Source organism: Fundulus heteroclitus, chromosome 6 (genome assembly GCF_011125445.2).
Source record: "Fundulus heteroclitus isolate FHET01 chromosome 6, MU-UCD_Fhet_4.1, whole genome shotgun sequence".
In the NCBI taxonomy this organism is placed as follows: domain Eukaryota; kingdom Metazoa; phylum Chordata; class Actinopteri; order Cyprinodontiformes; family Fundulidae; genus Fundulus; species Fundulus heteroclitus.
The window spans coordinates 12,892,445-12,898,546 of record NC_046366.1 but is presented as its reverse complement, the minus strand read 5'-3'; positions in this window follow the sequence as shown (position 1 = coordinate 12,898,546).

Below are 6,102 nucleotides of genomic sequence, written 5' to 3'. Positions count from 1 at the left end.
CTAGACACAGATTTGTTTTGCCAGTTTCTTCCCAAAATAGCTCAAGCTCAGTCAGATTGGAGGGAGAGTGTCTCTAAATTGTCACAAATTCTCTGTTGGCTTATGGTCTGCACTTGAATTAGGCCATTCTAACGCAAGATTTGATGTAGATCATTTCATTGTAGCTCTTGCTGAATGTTTAATTTAATTTTCCAGCTGGAAGGTGAAAATCTGCCCCAGTCTGCAGATTTTTGCAGCTCCCTACAGCATGATGCTGCCACCGCCACGTTTTGCCATAGTTATGGTTTATTCAGAGTGATGTGTAGTGTTAGTGTTAGTGTTAGTGTTAGTGTTAGTATTAGTATTAGTGTTAGTATTAGTATTAGTGTTAGTGTTAGTGTTAGTGTTAGTATTAGTGTTAGTGTTAGTATTAGTGTTAGTGTTAGTATTAGTATTAGTATTAGTATTAGTATTAGTGTTAATGTTAGTATTAGTGTTAGTGTTAGTGTTAGTATTAGTGTTAGTGTTAGTGTTAGTATTAGTGTTAGTGTTAGTTTTAGTATTAGTGTTAGTGTTAGTGTTAGTGTTAATGTTAGTGTTAGTGTTCTGCCACATTTAGGGTTTAGGCTAAAAGTTCAGTTTTGGTTCTATTTGACCCAAGCCCCCTCTTCTGCATGTTTGCTGTGTCGCCTAAATGACCTGTGGAAACTACAAACTGCGTTAACAACCAATATTTGTCACAGTTACCGTGGGCCTCTTGGCTGCTTCTCTGATTAATCCTCTCCTTCCCCCGATCTGTCACTTAAGGTGGACAGCCACGTCTTTGCAGATTCACAGTTTTGCCACGCTCTTCCCATTCGTGAATGATGGATTGAATAGCGGCCCATGAAGAGCGCAACAATTAGGATAATGTTTCATAACCTAACCGTACTTTAAACGTCTCCACAACTTTCTCCCTGACCTGTCTGCTGTGTTTCTTGGTCTACTTGGTGCTGTTGGTTCTCTAACCTTCCCTAACAAACCTCCAAGGCCTCCACAGAACAGCTGTGTCCAGACTGAGGTTAAATTACACCTGGCTGGACTCTGTAACTCATCAGATGAGGAGACTTTGTAGAATTGGTTTCTCTGGTTTTTAAACACTCTTCAAATTTTTTATTTGTTTTGTTGGTTTATAATGGAAAATCCCCTTTAAAATGCACTAATACACTGTGTGGCTGTAGCATGAACAAATGCGGAAAAGGGTAAGGGGTATGAATGCTTTTGCAAGGCACTGCACATATGAGAGACAGAGTAACGATACAGACCGAATGAACTCACTTTACTGGAGTATTTTATTCACAAATAAAAAATGTGGGTCCTTTGAGAAAATATTTGAGCAGATGGAGATTTATTTTCCTACAATATAAAGCCTAGTGAGTGCATGAGCATGCTGTACATGCTTGCCACCGTGTGTTTTTGAGAGCAAGCAGCAGCAGCAGCAGCACTGTAAAAATCCAAAGCTCCTCAAACTACTGTCACCGTGATACAGCATGGTTTGTTTCCATCCAGATGGGCACAGCTTCAGACAAAATGGCCGCCAGTCGTTCCTCCTCTGCCAAAGATGGAGAACGCATCGCTGTCGTCTGCCATCTGTGCGTCCGTTAACCGTCGTCGCATGTAAATCCGGGGCTAATTGCATTTGCATAACCTCCAGCCAAAGGCGGCGGTGCCCGTTGTTTGCCAATTCTTGATCCTGCAAAAGGCGACGTAGGTGGGAAGCAAGCTGGCGCGCGGAGATGTTTGAAAAGTGTTTGTTTTTGTTGTTTTTTTCTCTCGGGGGGCTTCGACTGTTGGCGACCCTGTAAAACATCTGATAGGTGTTTAGCATACGTGAGATCAAGCGTCCAGACGTACTGTGCCATATGGTGCTCATGTTCGCCATGCGATTCCCTCGCATGCAAATGTGACACTGTACAAAAGGATTAAGCCGAAGCTTTGTTTAATCAGATATCGCTCTGTCACGCGTTCACACACAGAGACGTACGAAACGCACCGATTAACCAATGGGGGCGAGCTTCGGCGCAGTCTAATTAACACGAGGGGCCGTGGGCCCAACCAAGTCCAGACTCACACAGACCGCGATGGTCTGGTGTTCATGCACGAGGATGTCTGGTTACCATGGCACTAAAGAAATCGTAGGGTGACAGATTTCCCTCTAGACAAAGAGCTGCTCATGAAACACTTACAAACGATCGTTGCAGCTTTGACGCATCCCACCAGCTAGAACCAACTGGGAAATGAACTACTTGGAATGAGTTTTAGAGTTTAATAGCACTGTTTGTGCAACGGGGGGGGAGAAAAAAAACCTCGCATGGGTTGTATGTAACATCTCCGCGGCTGTTTGTACATTCGCTGGTTTTTTCGGGACGCTGCTTCATCTGATGAGGGCAGCTGAGCAACAAAGCGGCGCTCCGATTTGCATTTTGCCCATGGAGGCAGCTGCTGCGCCGTACAGTGTGGGCAGCAAAATGGCGGTCACGCAAATCATAGGCTCTGTCTCCTGGTCGTGGGAGCTGACGAGCAGAGAGCGGAGAGCACAAGACGTGGGGGTGGGTGGAGGAGGGGGGGGCGAGGAGGATTTTTGGGGTGTCTGGTTTGAGGGAGACAGGGGTTGCAGGGTCTAGACTATGAGGTGGGGGGTAGATAGAGCGAAGGGTTATTATTTGAGGAAGGGGGGGTGGTGTTGAACGGGGTGTCTGGGTTTCAGAAGGATCCATTAATGAAGAACTGAATGGTGTGTGGGGGGGGGGGGTGAATTTGTCTGCATATGTGAACACGTCTCGACCCATTTGCATAGGCTGACGAAGACGTCCATATGCTGCGCCCGCCCTCCGTCGGTCTCCCCTCTGTTATCTGCTTTGCACCCTTTCCCCGCCTGACGGTCGCGTTATCAGAAGAAGACGCTCTCACCCATTTCTCACAGTAATCCTCAAACAGCACCGCTACACAGGAGCCTCGCGCTCGCCGCATCACCGACCCCGTAGGTTAGAGCAGCCAGTGAGATTCCGCGGAGCCGCTCCCGGCCAATGGGCGGCCTGTGAAGAACGAGGAAGAGGAAGGAAGGAGCGAGGCGAGTCATGACTTTACCCTTGATGTGCTGGAGAAAGAAACAACAAAACAAGGACAGGATGGAAACAAAGAGAGGAAAGCATGGGACAGAGGGAGGGAAGGGGGGGGCAGAACGACACAGGATGGGCATAACATTATAATATATTTGTGTGCCGCTAAAAGAACTACATTTATGCCGCGCTGTCTTTGTTTCCCCCGTCAGACGTGGTCTTGTAGAGTACCTACATTTAAAAAGGACAAAAAAAGCCTCCGCTGAGCCATGGCAACGAGGGTCATGAGGAGAGAGGCGAGAAGTCAGACAGCACAGACACAGACACAATGCAGATGTTCGTAACGTTTCCCCATGAATGCCGCCGCGTCGAGGTCTGAGCTCAGGAGCGTGGGAATCCTGCGAGGACATATGCAGATGAGCCGGGCTGCGGCTAGACGGGCCCTCCAGCATTAATGGCCCCGCAGCAGGTGAAAGAGGACCCTGGAGTTCACGGGTCAAGGCCGGCGAAGAGGTTGTCTGGTTCACGACTGGTGTGTGTGTGTGTGTGTGTGTGTGTGTGTGTGTGTGTGTCGTCTGGGTCTCGCTGAATGCAAATGGATTCACAGACTGTTTGATAAGCACTCCTGTCCATTATTGGCGGCGTTCTGTTTGCTCAGAGAGGACCGGGCCGGGTGTCGATGTGGACGAGAGCTCCTTCATCAGTTGTGGCAGACAGGCAGAGAGACGGGCAGCCTGCAGTCAGACCACCCTTGCTGAAGGAGGGATTGCGTTGTCTGCTGAGCCCTTTTCTTCTTTCCCCCGCACCTCTGCGTTTCTGTGGCGTTTTCTTCTCTGACTGACATGTCGGTCTCGGGCTCCGCAGTTAGACGTCCGTCTTTGTTTCTCACTGATTGACAGCACATTTGTAGCAAAGGCTCTGCATTTCCATGATGGAGGAGATCGCCAAGAGTGCATCGGTTTATGGACTTACCGTGTTTCGCTGAAACGAGATACGTTACAATATTCCTCACATAAAAATTTTTATTTTACAAAGCACTTAGCATGGTTATATCCTACTGTAAGGTTGTGAATAGAAAAAAAAAAAAAGAGCAGAGCCTGTTAGTTTTATATGATCCGTTTTACCACCATAGAAGAAGTCATATTTCTTCCAGCTTTTTTAAACGTAGTTTCACGACAAACAGAGGCCAATAAATATGGTATCTGAAAGAAAACGCTTATCCTGTCTTCAGAATTAGTTCTTTATTTACTGCTTATCACAATAATAACACCATGATATATTATTTTATCTTAATTATTTAAACGTTTTTTATATTACAGGTATAATATTTTTTGATAATTATGCAATTAACCCGCAAGAAAAACTTGCTCACAAATTAAGTCGAAGTGTTCATACCATTAAAGCTTTAACTATAAACATCCATATATCTGAATTGGATTTTTTTTTTTAAATGATCAGGATAAAGTCGTGCATAACTGTGAGCCTGGTTATAAAGCATTTTGAAATAAAAATGTGAAAACTGTGGTTATCTTTTGTGTTCAGACCCAAGGAGAAACCAAGTTTCAGAACTATGTTTTTGTTGCAATTACAGCTGCAAGATGTTGGGTTTGTCTCCAGGAGCTTTGCACATCTGGAGACTGGGATATTTTTTCCATTCTTTTTTGCAATATAGCTCAATCACAATCAGACTGGATGGAGAGATCAGTTTTAAAATAGTCCCAACAGGATTCATGTGTGGACTCACTGGGCCATTCGAACACATATGCTTTGATTTCAGCCATACCATTGTTGATCTTGTTGCCTGTTGAGGGAAGGTGAACTTCAGTCTCATGCCTCTGCAGCCTTTCACAGGTTTTATGTAGACTAGCCCTGCGTTTAGCTCAGCCGTCTCGTCCCCGCCGAAGAGAAGCATCCCCACAGCATGATGCTGCCACCACAGTCTGCCACATGGTGGCGTGGTGTGCTCTGGGTGATGTGCAGAGTTAGTTATCCACCACACTTTTCACACGTTTAGGCGTAAAAACACAGAAAAAGAACATTTAGCATTTTTCTCTCTCACATAGTTTGGCAGTTTTTTATTCACTTGTTTCAAGCATGTTCAAACATCGACATTTCACATCTTCACACACGTTCACGTGGTCAAATGAGGTTTTCTCTCGGCGTCTCTTCAAAGAGGAGTACATTACCTCCTTTAGGAGCTGTGTAAGGGAAGGAAGTGAGAGAAGGGGTGAAGGAGCACTGTGCTAATTCCTTTATGCCGGTGGCTCCAGGCTTCATTAGTTCCACAGAGAGGGACAGCTCCCTCACAGTCCCCTCAATAGGCCCACAGATCTGGCTCTGGAACGGCCTCGGCCGCCGCGGGGAGGGTGGAGGAAAGTGTCCGTGTTCTGCTGCCGCTTTGTTGTGTGTCCCTGCAAAATGCCAGCAGAGCTCGTCTGTTTCTCACACACCACCTTACTCTCTGGTTTACTCTCTCACCTGATCTGTTGTTTCGTTAATCTTTTCTGTAATCCAGGGTGGGTTTTTTTTTTTTTTTTTTTTACCTCTTGGTGTGACTTGGTTCCTCATCATCTAAAAACCTTTAAATTGTTTTAATGTCAAATGTCCTTAAAACTCTTAAGTGCAAGATCTACAAGGCCTTACAGACGATTTCTCACTTCGATAAATTCTGTCTGATCAGTGTTTAGTCCTGAAGTCACACTGGCACAGGGACAGAAACTACTGACAGATTAAAGCACATGAGCAAAACAGCAGCAAACACGGACGTTTTAATTGCTTATTGACAGATATGCTTTAATATGGCTGATGATGACCACAATTATTTACCTTCTTTGCGGTCAAGATCAGGTCAGCTCTGTTAGTAACTATGGTTTCAGAAATTGTACGCTAGACAAAATCCTTTATGTTACGTCGACTCTTTCTCTGTGTGGAGATTTTGATTTGCTTTGGAACGCATAAAATAAGCAACTTAGTCGCACATCAGTGATGCAGAAAAATCCCCCATGCAAATGAAAATGAAGCCATG